The sequence below is a fragment of the Bombus vancouverensis genome, chromosome 3 (genome assembly GCF_051014615.1).
Source record: "Bombus vancouverensis nearcticus chromosome 3, iyBomVanc1_principal, whole genome shotgun sequence".
NCBI classification, from domain to species: domain Eukaryota; kingdom Metazoa; phylum Arthropoda; class Insecta; order Hymenoptera; family Apidae; genus Bombus; species Bombus vancouverensis.
Genome location: NC_134913.1, coordinates 1,217,114 through 1,236,897, shown reverse-complemented (window position 1 = coordinate 1,236,897; position 19,784 = coordinate 1,217,114). Strand labels below are relative to the sequence as shown.

At 40.5% G+C, this 19,784-nt stretch overlaps 1 protein-coding gene across 3 annotated transcripts in view; it reads right to left on the bottom strand.

Annotated features, from left to right (window-relative positions):
- Hr4 (nuclear hormone receptor 4) overlaps positions 1-19,784 on the bottom strand; it is a 150,841-nt gene that overhangs the window by 62,261 nt on the left and 68,796 nt on the right. Inside the window, exon 1 of one of the 3 annotated variants that reach the window (XM_076627979.1) lies at positions 1,818-1,899. The exons of the other annotated variants lie outside the window; for them this stretch is intronic. The gene's annotated coding sequence lies outside the window, so the exon portion shown is untranslated. Of the gene's footprint in view, positions 1-1,817; positions 1,900-19,784 lie in introns of those variants that run through there. 3 annotated transcript variants of the gene reach the window in all.

Here is a 19,784-nt window from a genome sequence, read left to right as displayed (position 1 = left end):
AGTCGAAAATCGCGATTAAACTGAGAGCTTGAAGCCGATCAGTGATCTCGAAATTCAACGAGCTAGTCCCGTGACTATGGTGTTCGAGGTCAGAAGATCATCGATGCAGATCGGTGCTTCTGTGCACCGATGACTTCGTGTCCCAGAAAGATAAAGGCCGTTCCCTGGTCGGTAAACTGACGTGGGTTTAAGCCCGGGGTGAATCGAGTGCACGAATAGGGTAACGCGATCGATAGCTGACCAAAAATAGGATCTGCCGCGGACTCGTAAAAGCTTTATTAGAAAATGCTTTCTCGATGCAGCGCTCTCGTTACATCCAATGAGACGATCGAAACACCGCTATGGAATACGCACACAATGCAGTGTCGTAAATTACCAAGGCTAGTCTAGAGTCGAAGGAAGTCTAAAGTCTATGGTATATAGCGTAGAATTGCTTCGGGTAGGTATATCGCCAAACGATGTCTGTTCAATTTCGATTAAATTGCCTAATTTGAGGCGTAATCTCGATCACTTGCGTTTAAGAAAGATGAACAGGTAGATGCGCGCGTATATTAGAGATGTACACGTAGAATGGTTCGAATTTGGAAAAATACGTAAGAATTAGTAAGAGGAAAAATGAGAGCATGAAATCGTTACTCTTTAGTTAACGCTTTCGCGATATCTTACGATAAATTTCGGTATTCCCACGATATCTTAACGAGTAAAACGAACAAATTTCCGTCAGATTTACTCTAATCGTTATAGGAGCAACTTATAAGTGCAACAAAAACAAGGATGATTACATAACGATCAAATCTACGAGGGATTGTACGTTCGAGAGTCGACATCGACTATCGTCTTGCCTTGACAAGAACGTAGGCTCCCGAGGGCCTCGAGAAAAAGTCAAAAAACGTTGCCAGGAAAAATGTCAGCCCAGGGTCAAACGGTGTTCTGGTCCCCGTGGTATTGGTCGGTTTTGGTTTTAGGTTGTTGCATGCACGAGGGTTAGGTTGGTCGTTCTCTGTGGCGTTGCTGTTACACCACGTGGTTCGTATTGATCCTCTTCGGTGGGCACGGTAAAGGAGAGCAAGCGAAAGAGAAACAGAGAAAGAGCGGCAAACGGGGTGAGAGAGGAGGTCGACCGACGTGTTCTCTCTATCGAAAGCTTCCCTCGTCCGTTCTTCCTCTCTCGCCCACGGTTCCCGATATAGTCACCTCTTTCTGAACCACGTGTAACCCCTATATACCTTTCTCTCTCGTCGAAGAGGGTAGCAGCCTAGTGCCCCTGCCTTTCGGTCGTTCACCCTTCGTACACACTCGATTCCGATTCTCTGTTCTTCTCCCGTTCGTGTCCCTGCCTTCCGCTCCTCTTTTCTGCTTCCGATGCGCGCCCGATCTAAGAACTTCTACAGTCTGTACTTGACCCCACGGGTACACGTCAGGCATTAAGAAGGGGGAAGCGAGATAAAGCAAGTTATGAAAAAGATCCAACTAGTCGGATCATCCGCGTTATTTTTCGTTGAGATAATATCCTTCTCCGATTTGGATCGAGTACTGGTTGAGAGATTGCTTTGGAATGCAAATGTTTCTCTTCAACTTCGTTTCTCAAACCACGGAGAATTTTGTTTGTTGAAAGATTATATACAAAAGGCAAGTGCTCCTAGTTTCTTTAACCCGTTGTAACGTTATGTGACTTAGAAGTTAAATATTCATACGAACCTCTTAGACAGAAGCCAAATTCACCATCTCCATTCTTTATTAATTTACCTATTTTCATATGTTTGTTCGCAAGATATTCGCATAAATGATAGTGAATTTCAACGATCTCTCATACTTACGATCAAATGGCAAATTGGCCGGATGAAAAATTATATGTATGTAGAATTAAGATTCAAATCCAAAAGTATGATACAGGCTTACCTGAAACAACAAAAGAAAATATCTCATGAAACTCTTGGATCGATCTCTTCTCGCAATATGACAATTATGTTGTTTTGTTTCGATCTGTATAGCAACCTCGCCCTCCAAAAAGGTTAAGGTCATCGAAGAACCGTCGGAAAATGTTACGACAGGCAAAGAAACGCGCACGTATACGCACGCATCTTTGCTAAGTGCGTGCATATCGCAAAATAATATCGGCCAGGAAATGATTTTCATCGAATTGTAAGATTTGTTTGTTTAGGATTTGATATCACACCATACAATTATGTAGAGTTTTCCGTTACTTCCATTTCGATATAGTATGTTCAAACTGGACGAGTATTCAAATATTTACATAAATCAATTCAGAAGATTACCAGATTATCGTATTTGTTATCGCTATATTAAATCGAAAGATTTTTTATTGGAATTCCTTTAGTCGTAAAATTAAGGGTTAACAGAGATGAATCGTGAATCGTTTTTCTTTTTCAAAATTTCATTAAAATTTTATCCAAATAATTTAACAAAACATAACGTTTTAAAATAAATAAATGTTAGCCTCGTTTAGTCACGATTGCCAGAACAATTTTCACATTTTTTTCATTTTATAGTACGTGACGTGCACAAAGTGCGACTTTAAACGTTGTGTCGGTATAACCGAAGCATTTCCTGTACGTTTCGTTGTGTTTGGTGTAAGTTTAATCGAGACCTCTAGTTGGGAAAGCTTAAACGCATAGAGAACTTGAAACGTTTCACTATACCTCTATTAGTACTTTTGGCAAGATACGAAGATGCGACGGAATAATAGAAGTACAAGTTGCCTCAAGTTCGAAACAAGTTCACAACCGTCTCCGCACCCATAGTTTAAAAAACGCACGTTTAAAAAACGATCTTTTCGCCTATTTTTCCATTTTATTCCAATTTCGAGAATCTTATAAAACTTGTGAAACTTGTAAATAGAATCTTCATAGATTCTAATTCGTTTTGAATACGGATCTATATAAACTCTGTATCGTGAAGAATATATTGCAATGGGCTTGATAATTCCTGTATCGATTAATCGATGTGCGGTTTTTAGTAAAGCCAGATATCAACGAATCGACCCTAAAGAGCATCCTGATTCATAGTTTACGGACGAAGAAGGGCTTCGATCCCGGCGGGAGAACCGATCAAGGTCATTGATCTTCGAAGGGGATAACTTTTCGCCGTTGCCAAGGCCGTCGTGCTCGATGTGGTTTTAAGTCACTCTATTCTGCAATTTATATTGTACTTTTTATTTAAATACAGCTTATTCTATCTATTCTTAACTATTATCTTATGCTTGGTGACCGATTATATCTACAATTGTTACGTAAATTGTACGAAAATTAATCGTTTCTAATTTCATCTTACTATAATATCATCGAGTAAAGGCTTTAGCTCTGAAAATACAAATTCTATGTAAAAACCATTTAAAATACTATATTACCTATAAATATAATATGATATAATATGATAAATATCGATATAAATAAATAAATATATATATATATACATGATAGGTTCACATAATAATTTGAAATGAATGAATTTAATATCTGATAATTTACATAGGTAGTTACGTTGATTGCGTGAAAATCATTCGAATGATTCTCATTAAGCATCGGAAATTCGCAATTAGGCCACGCCTAGCCTACTTTCGTCGAGTGCGTTCACCTCAACCGGCGGAAGGGTGTATTCGCCCCCACGGAGAGTTTTCCTGGGTCGGCACCTGCGCAGAATACGCGCGTGACCCACGTGGTCGCCACGTGGTCGCCAAAGAAGATCACCCAACGTTGCCAGAGGGTAGCGTTCACTTCGGAAAAAGACAGCCTTCAAGGGGATGAGTATCGACCAAGGGCAAGGGCGAGGGCATGCGTGTATGACACATTCCTTCCAAACTTCGTACAAATATGTTTGAATATACAGCAGCAAATTTTCCACGCTCGCAGAAATACAGAAAAATATGTATGTTTATACACATATTATATACATTTATGTTCGTATACTGAATACCAACATGTATACTGATTTATCATACGACGGCTATTTTTGTCGGCAAATTTTGCAATATGTCTGTTTGAAAATATTTATATTTACCAAAAATAATTATAAAAATATTTTATTCGACAGATCAAATCAGTCATGATCAATTCAACCTAACTCCAATCAAATCAATTTTATTAGCTTTCGCAGGCTAACGTACGTACATAGAAATCGTTAAACTTAACACCATAAAGTTCATGCTTTCGCTTCTTATTGTATATTTTGCAATTCATCGAGACCTAAAGGAGCGTGTACAGCTAAAATACACGCTTGCACGTACGAGGAACCTTGAACGAACCTGAAAAATGATCAATGACCGTAGCCTTTCCTCCCTTCGGAAATTTGGCGAGAAAAATATGACATGGCCCCGTGGCCGGCGGAAACTACGATCGTGCGGCCTGCTACAGAAACGGAAATTGATGTTCCCCTTTCTGCTCGGTTTCCGGCGGCTGTTCGAGCGCACCGTTAAATCGCTGCGGCACCGTTTTGGACAGCCCTGACTATTCGTATCGAGCGGCAATGCCAAGGGCAAGGGCGTCCTTCCCCCACCCTTCCCTACCGCGGCCCTCCACATCCCCGTTTCTCTTCCTCGTTCTCTTCCTCTTCCGTGAAGCACACGCACCGCAAGAGCGTCGGGCCCACGCACAACTGCTTTCCTGAGTTGCGCAGCCGACCGTGGAAATTCGGACTCGATAGACATATAGACCGTCAAGAGTATACTACCGAAGGGATTATTGGTAAATCGCCCATTATTAGTAAAATAACACAAGAATGTTGCGTTAAAAATTATTAAAACATACGAATTGTGTAAAGAATAATAAATGTGCACCTAAGATCTTTCTCTAAGAACTAGACATTTTTAATTTACGACTTTTTTATATGGAAATAAAATCTTTTATCTAAATTTTCTTATAATCACACCGATTTACTATAACATAATACACACAACTAAACAATTCCCCTTATAAAATTGCCATTATAAAAAGTCACAACGTGTCACAAACTTACATACGCATCATCAAGCTTAAAATTCAATCTGAAGCAACTGATTCGGTGCAACATTCCCAGTTCGTCCTAATAAATTACCAAGCGTTCCCGCATATATTCGACGAGTATCCCTTTCTTTTCCGAGTATCCCTCCAAAAGTCTGGATACACGTTGCACAGACATACAAATGTACAAAAGGTGCGAATAGATATCCGCGGACGGGAAAATAACTGGAAGAAGACGAAAAAAGAAAAGGAAATAGCAGAAACAAGCAGAGACAATGAATACACTGGTAGGAAGAAGGTTAGAGGAAGGGGTTAGGGGGAAGGTGAATTTAATCGAGCGCAGCCGGGAGGAAAGGGGAAAGTGTTGAACGACGAAGGCAGTCGAAGGAGGGAGGAACGGAGGAACACTCGCCAGGCGGAGAAAGCTGTGTTCGGCTTCACGGGGTTAACGCACCCGACGTTATACTGTCTTGCGACTAACGATGATGTTTCTACCATTACGTAAACCGAGCGGGCGCAAGACTCGCTTCTCTGTGCGCACGACCGGGATTGGAAAAGCTGTTCCTAGTATCGAGGAGAGAGTTAGCTTTGAGCGAACACCGTGTCTTGCTGCGATTTCGTAGGCGTCGCCGAAAATAGTGACGTTTTTCCTGCGTTATCTCGCTGGAAGCACACCTTCCTTCGTACATCTTTGTTTCTATGGCAAACGGCTGTTCTTTCTACGTGTTTCTTTTCTTTCTTTCCTTATTGTTTTCTGCTCTTTTTCATACCATAGAAATGGCTGCTTTATAGTGTTCCAAAGAGATGGAATGACGTTAAGAGGAGAACAAATGACTTCTATACAGTAGCTTTCAGAGCAATCGAGCGAAGGCCTGGTCTGTTCGATTGGATCGAGGATAGTTAGATAATTACCTCTTTGTTTCGATCAGTAGATCACGTACTTTTGCATACGAACAACTCAGCAGTCATACTTTTCCATTGCTCAACTCTATAAATTGAAAAGTGAGAAAAATGTACAATTTTACAAATTTTTTTTTTAATTTTTTAAATTCACCTCGAATTATTTATTTCGACAACGGTTTATCTCTTCGTAATAAATAAACTTATAAAAATAAATTACTTGTTCTCCAAGAGTGTACGAATTATTTAAGGATAAAGTCCCACTTTATCAAAGCAACAAAGACGAATCAAGCAAAGAAGAATATACAAAGATATAAAAAGAAGAAAAGAAGAGAAAAGAGTAAAGACAAAAAAAAGCTGAAAATTCAATCTGAAGATTTTAACGCGGCATCGTAACAGCATCGAACTTACGCAATGGTTCGAAACGTGCCGCAACGCGAGAAAAGTTTCCCAAAGGCACCTCTCTGTTCCGCGTTGTCGCCTTCTTTCCAGACGTGAATGCACGGTGGTCGCTCCGCCAAAAGCAGGAAGTGTGTCTGAGAACCGCTGCACGAAGAGAAAGTTGCGACCGACATATTTTGCGTTCGCGCAACCATGCGATGTATACGTTAGGCAGCCCATTAGCGTAAAAGACGCGACGCAAAGCGATAACGAGGAAACAAGATGAATAGAGAAGAAAGGGAAAAAGAAGAAACGAATCGGCGACGCTAATAGCTTCATTTGCTCCTGTGCAAAGCAGTTTTCCTATGGCATCGATTAAGATGTTACGATCGGCCACATTCGCGCCATTTACTACAATCGAGTGGGATTTCTTTTTATGTGACCACGCTAGCCACACTAGACGCCTCGAAGGACGTTTCTTTCGGATTTCGTACAAGGGATCGAATAGATTGGGACCGAAGAAAAAATCGTCGTCGATTTCTCTTATCGATCTAGGCCGAGATTCCTGTGAAAATGGAGATTTTATTTTTGTAGACGTTTGGGGTCGTCGCGAATAGCGAGGGAAAGTATATACATTAATCGACTTAGAGATCAAGTTAGAGTATATGCGTGAAATATTCTACTATTGCAATAATAAATCATTTTATCGTAATTATCGATTTTGGAAAGAATCGTTAAATTTCTATTTGACTAACTGTATCATTACGAATAATATATAGCTATCGTCACAATCTCTTCACTTCGATTCTATCAGTAATACATATACATAATCAGCAAAGGAAATCAATAGTTCGATAAAGAAGCATCATTTGAACTTGTACTTTGTTACGATACGCATCTCCAATGTCATGTCGCTATATTTAGAGGGTGAAACAAATCTCTATTTAAATTTTATTTTTTTAGCTATGCCTCTAAAAATATGAATTTGTCTGAACATATGTAAACTAATTCTCTTCCGAGATGAATATAAATCCTTATTTTCCAATTACTCTATAATATATTCAGTGAAGATGGTGAAATTTAATTTTCCTTTTGCTACGATCGGAAAAAAATTCTACATTGAAATGAAAGAAAAATAAAATTAGCAACAAATGCTAGGGTTCACGATGGTTACGTCAGTGCTTAAAGTAAAATATGTTTATTATGTTTCAAGGTTTGCAGTTCGAAGCTGGAAATTTCAGTGGCTAAATTGGAATTCCATTTATTCGAGGAACGTTTCACAGAAATGTCCGAGGAGTCGTGTAAGGTTCGTACATATACTTATTCGACTTGCAAACAGTTCGAAGGCAGGAAGAGGAAACTAGCGATGTATGTTCGTAGCTAGGCGAGCAAAGCGATGCATCGTGACGCATGGCGATCTTTGCAGTCACTTTCGCTTCGATTGACATCCTTTGACAAATAACAAATGTTTCGTATAGAGTGCATGTCGGATATAAATATAAAGACTAATTTTTGCAAATATTCTCGTTGTCATTTGAAAAGTATGTTGTTCAAATTTAATTTTTAACTCGAGTATCCGTATTTTATGAGAAGTGCAATCATTTTTCGGTTAACGAAACATCAATCATGTCGTATTCACCGAATTGCAAGTTTTAGATTGATGTGATATGATAGATAATTTAAAGGTTTTAGACGTTTACAAGATTGGACATTTCATATGTAACTACTTAGTACTACAAATACGAGTAACTTGACAGAAAAATGTGATAACGAGCACAGCTTACGAATAGACGAAATAAAAGAGCGAATAAACAAGACGTAGCCTGCAAACGTGGAAAAGTTATCAAACTCGGGCGAAGGCGAGTAAATCGGTCGATAAGAGCAGGAAATTCGCGATTTCTAGCCGCGCGAGCGCGAACGGTCGTGACGTGCACCGGTAGCGAGTCTGGCTGCCCTCACTTTCGCTGCGCTTCACAGATCGCCATTCTCGTCGCACGACCGTGCGTACCTACATACATGCTGAAACACGTGACGCGCATACGGGGTCGTCATTAAACGCCGTCGAAGAAATAATTCGCTTTGCGCATATATGGAGCACGTGTGTTTTATGTTTTACCACGTGCCGCGTGAGAATATGAAATTCTCGTCTGTAATTAAAAAGTAGGAAAAATCTAATTCTTTCGCACTCCTCCTGTTTTTCATATAACCACAAGTGGTTTGATTTCATCATATCGGTTCTACCAACTTCTATAATATTCTCTGAGAAATCATTTTTCAAGGAGATCTGCAAATTTGGCAAAGTTCGATGCTTCGGGCATTGCTTTATGCAATGGGAACTCCTTGTACCACAACCGGTGACCCATTGTCTCAGTTACGATGAAACCTAGGCTCGTCTTTAAACGTTTCAACTTCTAAGCGACTTCATAGTCCGTTGACAGCCTAAAATCACAATGATGGAAGATGGTTCCGTGTCATTATCAATCGGCGTCGTTAACAAGCGCTGGCCCTGACTCGTTCGCGTGAATTACCGAGTCATGGACTCGATTGCACGGTGCATATCTCGGCGTGCACTCTTATTCGTGCGTTGCATAGCGGCGAATGCAAGTGCAAGGTAGTGCGACGGCTGCTAGCCGGTAGAGGTGAGCGAAAGTTTCTTACGTCACACAACACGCGTGCGAGCGGCACGCACGGTCCCCGGTTGCGTACCTGCCTTTGCTTCCAACAACAGGATATACAGGGTGCATCAAAATGATCGAGCACTTGATGCAATATATAATACGCGGACATATTTCGATTCTGGAATGAAACAAATTTTTTCGTATATTTTTCTACGAAATGAAAATATATTATAGTTATAATATATAAACCATTCAAGATAGAGTATTCGTCTGAATACAAGTACAAGTGGAAGCAGAAGGAACTTCTACAAAGTACCTATGGGTCACCCGATTTTTCCAAAAGTTCAGGTTTATGTTATGTATCATGATTGCAGGAACATGTGTTGAATGCGTCCCTGTATATTTCCACAAATCTCTCAAGAGGTCAATTTATAAACAATTCGCGTGTGAATCTACGAAATACGATAAAAACGGAGATTCCCGGGCATGGCGGTAGCGGAAACGTTGTGAATCGCGCTTAAAATGACCCGTCACGAAGCAACGACCCGGAAGCGATAACCGCGCGCGAGGTCGAAACTACGATCGATAAAGAGGTCGGTCGCACACCAGCTCGTCACTTTTTCAGGGTGGGATCTGTCCGTGTGGACACGGCTAATCGAAAGCAATCTGAGACAACACCGATGCGTTCCTGACATATTGCCATCGCCACACGCCAATGGATTTGACGTATTATTATTTTTCACGCAATAATGCGGAAGCGCGGCTACTATTCGGTTCGTTTGAATATTTCATCTCGTGGCGATTTCGATGCACGACTCTCGTGTTTTTTACAGCTTCAAGCAAAAGTAATCGCCAGTTAGGTAAAATTTGTTTTGCGATCGTGATCAAGGCACATATACACGTATTTATCTATGTATATATCTACCTGTAGTTAAAGTTCGTTTTTAAGAGCGAACTACGAGCTTGATGCGGAGCTGTCGAAGTTTGCTCGCGTGTACGAATAAAATTATGAAATACACTAGTTTTTACGATTGCTGCGATTGTAATAAAAGTGGCTTGTACAGCATTTTTTTACTGAATTCAGTGTCAGTTATCTTTGTCTAATTTTATTTTATCGCTAAGAGCTTAATAGGCTTTTATTATGATTTCGAGATTTCAAACACGATATCATTTGGAACTTGTTTTCAAATCGGAATATCCGGGGCAGTGTTGACATGTAGGATAATACCGGTAATAATAAATTTAAGTTTAATGGTGCGATAAATATTGAAAATTTATTTTCTTCTTACTTCAGTATGAAGATCCACTCTTGATTAAGAATATCAACATTCGTTCAAACAATTATAATCGCACGACACACGCTGTTTCTTTGTGTTTAAAGCCACGAGAGAACAGTTTTTTCAATTTAGAGTTAAAGAATCTGGTAAATTTCAACTGCAACGAATTCAATGAGCCAGAAAATGCGAAGAGGACATCGAGTATAGTTCAATTTTCCGATCGATGTCGATTTTCAAGCGCGTGCAAACTGCTCCCGACCGCGCAGTGGATTCGAAACAGAGTTGTCCCCGTTTCCTCGTTGGCTCCGCGGATTTATTCGAACGAATCAGAGAATCTTTTTACATTTTTTCCTCCTCTTCTATTTTTTAATTCTTTCCATACTTCGGTAGACAAAATTGTAGTCGACTGAAAATTTGCGTGCGACACTAAGCGAGAACATTGCGACATAGCTATATGAATATCATTTAACAGGTATCCGTGATACGTTGCAACAGCCTAGAAGCGGTGCCTAGTTGGAGGGTGAGAAACATCGAACAATGTAATATATACGTCCCTACATCCTTGAAAATGTCGCAATACGTCCATTAAAAGGAACGAGCGAGGAACCAGCAAAACAATTCGCTCTTTTTTCCTTCATAGCCTTTTTTCTCCCTTCCGCTCTTCTCTTCGTCTCCTATCTTTTTCTCTTTTTTGTTTCTCTGTCCGGTTGTACTTCTTTTTTTGTGTCAATGAGCGTTTAGAGCGAAGATTATTCGGTCGTTTGTGATGTACCGGCTGACGTGAAAGTAAACTCTCCGCAGTTCGTTGAACAAAAAAGGAAATTATCGAGAGCAGAATACGCCTTATTCTGTCGTAAAAAGAACGAAGAATACATCGTAATAATTTGTTGCGGAGAGAACAATTCTCTACAGGTGGAACTGTCTGGCATAGCCTATAGATCGCCACAATCGATCGCCGTCGGTTATTGTTGGAATTTTTCGTGATTCGAAGAATTATAGAAGCGTTTTGTCGATTTATTACTATTACTCGTTATCTCGCAAAGGTTTCGGAATTGAAGGAGCATACTAATTCTTCAAACAATTGTGAAATTATGAAAAATCTATCTCCGATAGTACAGCTCCGACAGACAGATCTGACGCTCTAATAAAATGTCACAATCTTGCTACATTTGCTTAGAAGACTGTTTAAAAAGTGGCAAAGTAATTCGATCGGAACCAACCATCTAAGCGTATGATTCACCACGCGACTTTCAAACTCTATTAAACTACCAAAGATTTAAGCTTCGGTCGATCTACGGGCCACCAGTTAAGTACACATATATGGTCATCGCATCTCCACCTGCTTCGTGCTATAGGCCACGAGTCGCGAACAAGCTCCGACCGCCTCGTCTTCAACTTCGCGTTCCGGTGTCGTTTGTCAATCTTGCGAATGAACAAACCAACCAACCTACCGTCCCTGTCCGACTTGAGCATTCTTACAAAGCTCGCGACATCTTTATACCGGTCGGTACGGCGGGCGCGTTGTGAACGCGGCTTAACGAGCATGAGTGTCGTGTTGCAATGGCCTAGAAGCGGTAGCTAGGCGAAGGGTCAAAAACACCGAGCGGCACGTTTCTAGGCCATGCGCTGCTATCTATAAACCCCTACGAGCTTCTTCTGTCCCTCCCTCCCGTTCACTCCCCGCTCTACCCTTCTGTGCTTCACAGTCTCACCGTTCTTCACCTCCTGCTTTCCCGGGTTGCTCGATCCTCTCTAACTACACTCTACATCACACGGAGTTGCACCTATATACACTTCCATACCTAGGTCATCTTCTCTCGCGATATCTGTCTCTTTTTCACTCTTTCCGTCAAGCCCGCGTCGAGTTTCGCTTTCGCCCCGTCCATCTGTAGGCTGAACCATCCGAGGCCATATATAAGTACGTTTCGATCTTCGAGTCGTACAGAAGGAAAGCGCGACCGCGACACGACTCGAAATAGAGGCAGTTGTGCGAAATTTCCAATTCCACGGAACGCCGCGCCGACTAAGATGGTCGATTCGACAGCTGGTGCTGGCTGTCGCTTCAGTGGTGAATTATGAAAAATCTGTCCAGGGAATAATTCGCTTAACAAGTGGGCGAATGGCTGCTTCTGCGGAACCGATCGCCCCATGATGAATGCTTTTACGGCAATTTTTGTTTGTACGCTTGAATTGATCAATATGTAGAAGAATTAAGAGGTATCCAGGAAAGTTGTACGTAACGACATGTAATTCGACAAATTTGTGCTTCCAATAATACGATCATCTTAAATGTCGAGAGAGATACCATCTATGGAAGTATAACTATTTAGAAAGGTAGGAAATGAGCAAGGGCTGTGACGATTAAGGCCCGGAATAGACAACAGATGTGACAAGTGTTTTCACAGTGTTATATTCCCAATATAACAGTATACTGTCGCATGTTAATATATACTGCTTGATTAGAAATATACAGCTGAATATCACAATATTACCAGTGCTACATTTTGACGATATTTTGATCATATCGTTGGTATTAGATCTTGCAATTCTAATAGCACCATTTCACACTAACATGCATTATATCATTAGAAGAATACAGCTGTTAAATCGAACAGTATGTTAGCTTCTCGTGTTTGTAGAGGTAACGGCACGTGTCAAGGCCTTTCAAGAGTCATCAGGTTACCGAATCTGTAGGTTTAGCGGCAAATTCTAGACTCACGGATCTAATGTTTGTAGTTTCAGGTGTCGATAAGCCCGATATTCTTCCAATTAATTGTTAAAAAATACGCACAAGAATCTGACTATGGAGCGAGGAAGGTGATGAACTTTCTGAGAAGAGGACTGACAATGAGTCGAATAGCTCAGCATTCAGTACTCTTTCCCCAGAACGTCGAAAGAGCAAAGCCGTCCAGGCAAAATCTTATAACAGGTATCGCCATTGTTGTGCCGTCGAATTATTCGTCTGTACAGGACTTTAACTTTTCGATCGCAGAAAATTATGAGGGAAAAGATTGTTCGTTAGCGTGTACGATAGAGTAGATGCTAAAATTAGGATTAAAACCTGTTACTTTCACCAAGAGTTGATTACGAGGCACGTATCGATGTGATTGAGAAAATTAACCGAGTAATTGTTTCCAATTTTCGAGCGTGCATGGCGTAAGATGCATCGTGCAAATCAGACGATTTTAACTCGTCGCGAAAGGAGATTTCGTCCGTTTTCGTTATTTACTTCGTAAAGAAAATTCAATATAAAGTTTGAAAGAATAATCGGATATGAAGCATTATTAGCGCGCTGCAAATGCGAAAAAGATGAAACGAAGAAATGGATCTGCAAATTTTGAGGAACGATCTTAACACTTTAATTTTTCTAATGTATTTCTTTTCTTTATTAAGTACAATTCTTGCGCCCTTATTTTCTAAATCAAAATCTTTTTACACATGTAGGAATAAGGATAAAAATTGAAATGTTATTATATTGCCATCAAATTAATATAGGTATTTCACTGTAGAGGCTATTTAAACGTAAAATTCTACTGAAAAATAACTTTTAAATCTATAGTCCATGATTTTTGATTCTACAAATATCCATGATTATATTATATCATAGTCAATTTAGGAGTTTACGCAACCAATAATTAATACTAATAAGTGTAAATAAATGTATTTTATCTCTCAGGGAATGATTTCAATCTTAAGAATTAAAAAAAGAACAAGAAACACGAATTATGTAATATTTTCATGATATTTGCTAGCGATTGACTAAATCGATGAATAATCAACGTACTCGATCTTTTACAGTAGATAACACAATGTTACTAAACTTCTTGCTACTGTTTTCAAAATTCTACATTTCCGCTCTATAAATGTCCCCATCGGAAAAATAATTTTCTTTCTTTTTTTTCCCCCCATATCATACGATGCTAATACTTTTGTGACGACGCTAGATCGCGGAAGTACTTTACAATATTGGGCTAACCACGTATACTACAAAGCACGATTTCGATATCGAACTGGCAATCGGCCGCGAGTAATTTGGCACTTAAACTTGACAATGGCCAGTCGAACGGCTGGACTTGAACGGAGCAAATAATGCGATACACGTATACGCACCATTATCGGTGCTTCTTATGCGGTTATGTTATACAACCGATCCGCATATCTGCGTATGCAGGTTCGCACGAAAGTGCCGCACCGCGGAGACCATCGACCGATCGCTCTCTCTTCTAGTCTTTTGCAGTGGTTCTCATCGCTTTCGCGAGAGTGGATCTCAATATCGTTCATCATAGTTGGACGGGGAGGAAATTTATATGCATATTGTTACGTAATTTGAAATTATTCGCTTCGTCCGTTTGCCTTGACAGCTGAAATTAGTACCTTTTTATTTTTAGGTTTTGTTATATTACTTGGAGAAAGCGCAAATAGTGAAAGGTGCAAAAGTAATGCTCGCGTAAACTATTAATTTTGTGTTTTTCAATTTTAATTAAATTTAATTCTTTCAGGGTAAAATGTTGTTTGCATTAATTCATCGAAACGTTTCTCGTTTCACACTTTATCAAATACTTTATCTGATAATTAAGTCATTAAATAAATAAAATAAAGAATATTTCGTTGGATGTCGCGTGTAACACATGTAACTGATAGTATACCACAATACCGTATCAGAGTCGAACCGTTGACTATTCTACAATATCACTGTAGTAACGATCCATCCGCGATCCAACAAAAACGTTAACTCCTTACGCGATACTTGGCGAACGAGACGCTGTCAGCCCACGTTGCAATATCAATTTCCGTAGCTCACACTACTTGTTAACTGATTAACAACTAGTATTGTAATTATGTATCCGTTGAAACGGATGATGCAAGAATTACAAAACAGTACGTGTTTTGCGCGTTTCTTATAACACGATCGCGTAAAAATGAATCATGATGGAAAATCAATCATTATGTCTTTAACCTCTCCCATTTGAGACTCGAGCATTAAAAAGATCAAATAACCATATTCGTAGTAGAGATCACGGGCATTTTGAACCTGTATTAATATTAATAGGTATGTAGTCGGCGTCCCAAATTTGCACGTTGCTCAAGAGTCTGCTGTATATCAATGAATCATTCTTACTTGGCTGTACTAATTACATCGTTCTGACCTTTTTTAATTGACTTGTAGCGAGCATATCAAAAGTTCGCACAAGTAATAAGGATAATGACTCGAAGTTAATTGAAAAAAAAGTTGGCTACTTCGGTACAGAGTCGACTGCGTCTAGGAATTAAATTTATTTTGCTTTTTCTAAACGTTTGTTATTCCTTCCTGGTGAAAATATGTAAAATATATATACTTTTATGTTATATTGGCTACTCTCAAGAACTTTTTTTATAATGATAAATGGCGTTTATCGTGGCGAGTTTTATCCGTTTGAAAAAAGGTCACCAGGAACTCTGTGTAAATCGGGGGATCGGTGTATTTTGTCAAATATGGTAAATTTATAGGATTCGTTTGTTTTTCCAGTAGAGTGAAAAACTGTAAGCGTTTGTAACATTTTCTTGACACGAGTAAAGAAATCACATTACAGAGAATTAAGGCAAAATTGTAGGAATTTTTTCTTCTTTTTGTTTTGAAAATCAGTCGATCGATTCGTAGTATGTAGAATTCGACTGGAGTGTGTACGCGTCTGCCCTTCTCCATCGCCTTCACTGTCGTTCACGCCACGAACTAACGACTTTCACTTAAACGGCAGACTCACTTCCTGAATGCATAGACCAGTCGCGATTCCACGATCGAACTAGGAAACGGAGAACTGCCAGTTACATAAAGTCGAATCGATCGGTGTCGGGGTTTTTCGATTGCGCAGTTTGAACCCGTACTCTGTTCAAGGACGATCGTAGGCTGTTACCGCGTCAGGTTTGGTATATTCATAAAAGTGAAATTTTGTGGTTTCAAACTGAAATAGAGCAATGACCGACTAGGGTAAAAATTAGGAAATCGAGAAACATCATGTTCAGGTAGAAGCTCGAGAAATTTAATTTCCTATCTTTCGTGCTGATTTTTCAGATGAAGCATCTTGCGAATGATGCGATTTTGTATTTATACGTAATTATGTACGTGTTACATAATTTGTACGTATATACACATAAGTGTGAAAACAATATTTACGGCGAGAAGTCTGCATGCGTCATATTAGTAACATGTATGTCTTTTAAAACTGAATTGAAATATAAATTATCTTCGACCACAAAAATGTATACACAGTCGTCACCATGCTCACAAATTAATCGATTACCGGTCTTTGATCGCCATCATTTTCTTGCAACCATCTTACAGCAAATTAACTTACAATTTGATCGATTTCGGTAATCTCAAAAAAAAAAAAAAAAAAATGTTGGAAACAAAATAATCGCGTTTCGTTTGTAATGCCATGGCACAAAAGATTACACAAGACGGTAATCGAGAAGGAAAGGTAATGCACGGCAATATCGTAGTCCTATTTTGGTAGCGCGCCTCGAGCTCTTTGTGCCATATTTCGTACGGTGCGGTGGCACGATGCGATGATTCAAACGGAATAGAGTAGGCGTAACCCGTAGGAGTGGAGGTGACGAGAGAGCGCGTTGCCTATCTGCTCGGAAGCGAACGAAACCGAGGGTGAAAACACATCGGAAATTATGCAGCCGTGTATCGGCCTGGTTTCCTTCGCTTCCTCTAATTTTACGATTCGGTTGCGGGACAATCAAGAAAACGGGCTATCGTCGTCGGCTGAGAACGCGACTACGTTTCGTTGAAACGATCGTGTCATTTCACTTCCTACTGCGTAACCCAATTAGCCGCTTATTTAATACTGTTCCGACGACCGCAAACCATAGTAATAGAAGCATACAACTAGTGGTTTCGAGAGGAAAGAAGGGTGGAAAATAAAGGCGAAAGCCCGCTACTAGAAAGCCCGCACGGCTCGTATTATCTGTACGAAACGATCGCACTATGCGGGAATAAACTTTGATTGCAATAAACATTTTCTGTTTCCTGATGTGACGAGTAACGAGATCGAAAATGATCCATGACGATTCCAGAAAATTGGCCCAAATTCGATAGAAAAATCTACGTACCAAGCTATGCAGATTATACAAACTTTCCAATAATTTCGATTCAATTGCTATAAACTAAAGCAACAAGGTATACGTTCGCACGCTTCGGAAATCTAACGAAACTGCGTATACGAAATGGCGACAATTGAGAACCACTGTTTGGATCAAATAAATTCCCGTCTGCGTCATTAGGGTAGATGGAGCGATCGAACGGAAGAGGCAAAAACGCGAAGAGGAGGGCGGCGTTATTCAGTAGCCAGAAAACCGATGTTATGGCCGGCAGTCGAGAATCGAGAGAAGAGTAGCTGACGCACGCGGTGGCGGCGGACGTAGGCAAGGCAACAGAAGGTCTCGAGCCGCGAGGTTCAACCTCTCCTATAGGTCACTTCCTCGTGCATAACCCAATTAAACCGATTATTTAACGCTCTGCCCGCGCTCTTTCTCTCTGTCTCCTATCGTGCTTCGCCGCGATCACATTCTCGCTTACTTTCCCACCTACTTTCGAATAAGTCACGACTTCGAAGGTGGTGCGATATTAGATAGACGGGGTAGGCAAGGCCAGAGTGCACGACACCTATTTTTATCAACTATGTAACGATATACGTACATATGTATGTAATAATACATATATGTAATACCATACCTATATTATTGTATACATCGCGTACCTACATGTAACAATGAATGGGCAAAGACAGAAAACTGCGTTATTTTTTATGGCGCCGTCTTTCGTGAATTGTGAAAGTAATCCTAAAGTTTTCCGCGTTAAAAATGCTACAAGTACCATATCGTTCGTCATAGCGTTCACCATACCAACTACACCGTACTTTACCGTACTTCACCATACCGTTCACACGTGCCGCGATCTTTTGGATATCGGCACGCCGGGTTACGCAATCGATTCTTGGCGTGTCTTTGCACCACGCGAGGGGAGGGGGAGGGGGCAATAAATCAAGCCTTCCCGCGAGAAAACCAAGAAGAAAAGACGAGGTGCTAACCGAACCGAGAGCACAAGCTAGCGGTGCAGTAGAAAGGGAGGGGAAAGACACATAAAAGCTGAAGAAAGGGGGACGAGAGGGTAACCCTGGGATCCAGATTACGGCGTTTCGTGTATGCACGGCGAAAGGCTCGCAACGCGAGTGCGCGATGGCCTATTCCCCGTGTCCAGGGTTACCCGCGGTCGTTGTGTCCGAAAACTTTGGCAATAAACTTACGTTCGAGGAAGAAAGAAAAGGAGAGAGAGGGTGGGAGGGAGGGAAAGAGAGAGAGAGAGAAGGGAGCGAGAGAGAGAGAGAGACAGACAGAAAGGAGAAAGAGAAAAAATCGGCGGAACCGATAGAACGACACCGCGATGGAACGGACTGACCGACACTACACTGCTGCCGGGATAGTTTCACTAGTTGCGTAATCCTAATAGATTGTGCTGCTCGTTGCTGCCTGCGACCGACTTACAACTGCGAGACGCCCCTGGATCGTAAAGACACTTCTTTTCTTGGTCTTCTAGGAACATTGTACTTCGCTGAAGCTCGGATGCTTAACAAAATTTAAAAAATCATCTTGTATCGTGTCATTGCTTCTAAGAATACAATTACGCTTTGAAAATAAAAACGGTTTGAAAATAAAACGCAATCGATCGTTAGCACTTTTTCGACTTCTTCTTATCGCACAATTAATTTACAAACAACTGATCCCACAGAACCACCGTGAAAATTAAATAAGGAAGAAATTGCAATCTTTTGAACAGAAGCAGATTAGAAGTGCTCAAAGCGACACGGCTCTGCAAAGTTCTATAATTTTCTCGTTTCGCTTTAACAATTATTTCCGACGTCTCCGTGTTCGGCGCTAGATATGGAAAACGTAAATCGGTCTAAGAAGATTTATTTTTCGTGAACGTTCGCCGCTGGGTAGTTTCACTAGTTGCGTAACCGCAATAGGTTGTCTAACTGCCGTCGCTACTGTCGCTGCGACCAACTTGCAATCGAGACAGCCAAGATCGCTGGCAGTTAATTCGAGAAAGTTGCAACGGGCCGTAGATCCTTGCTCGAGAGAAGAAAAGTAAACTCGCCGCGTGACACCTTCTCCCTTCCTTTTCGCTTCTGCTATTTTTCTTCTTTTTTATACAACTATTTATCGCTTATTGACGGCGGTGCTCATCGCGTTGACGTTAACGTTGACGTTGACATTGGCGCGTTTTAGCGCTAGTTTATCTATACTTTCGAAGAAATCTCATACATGAAATCTTTTGAATCTTTCATGTTCGATACCGATCCTTTCCTTGGCAATGCTATAGTTTGACATTGGCTTAGTAGAACTTTTAATCGCGTATTCGAAAAAGAAAAGGGAATAAATATAAGACAGTCGAATATAAAATGTCGAGGATTAAGAAGCAATAAGTTTCTCGATATCTGTCCCAATCGAAAGTTTATCGATAATTTCCTCGTCTACCTAAATCCTCCGCGTGTTACCTGTAATCCAAATCCTGCGACCAGCTGCGTCCAAACGGTATAACATGGATTTACATTTCAATTTTGCAGAACGATCGAAGAAACGACGAATGGGCAATAATAGCAGGCGAGAGT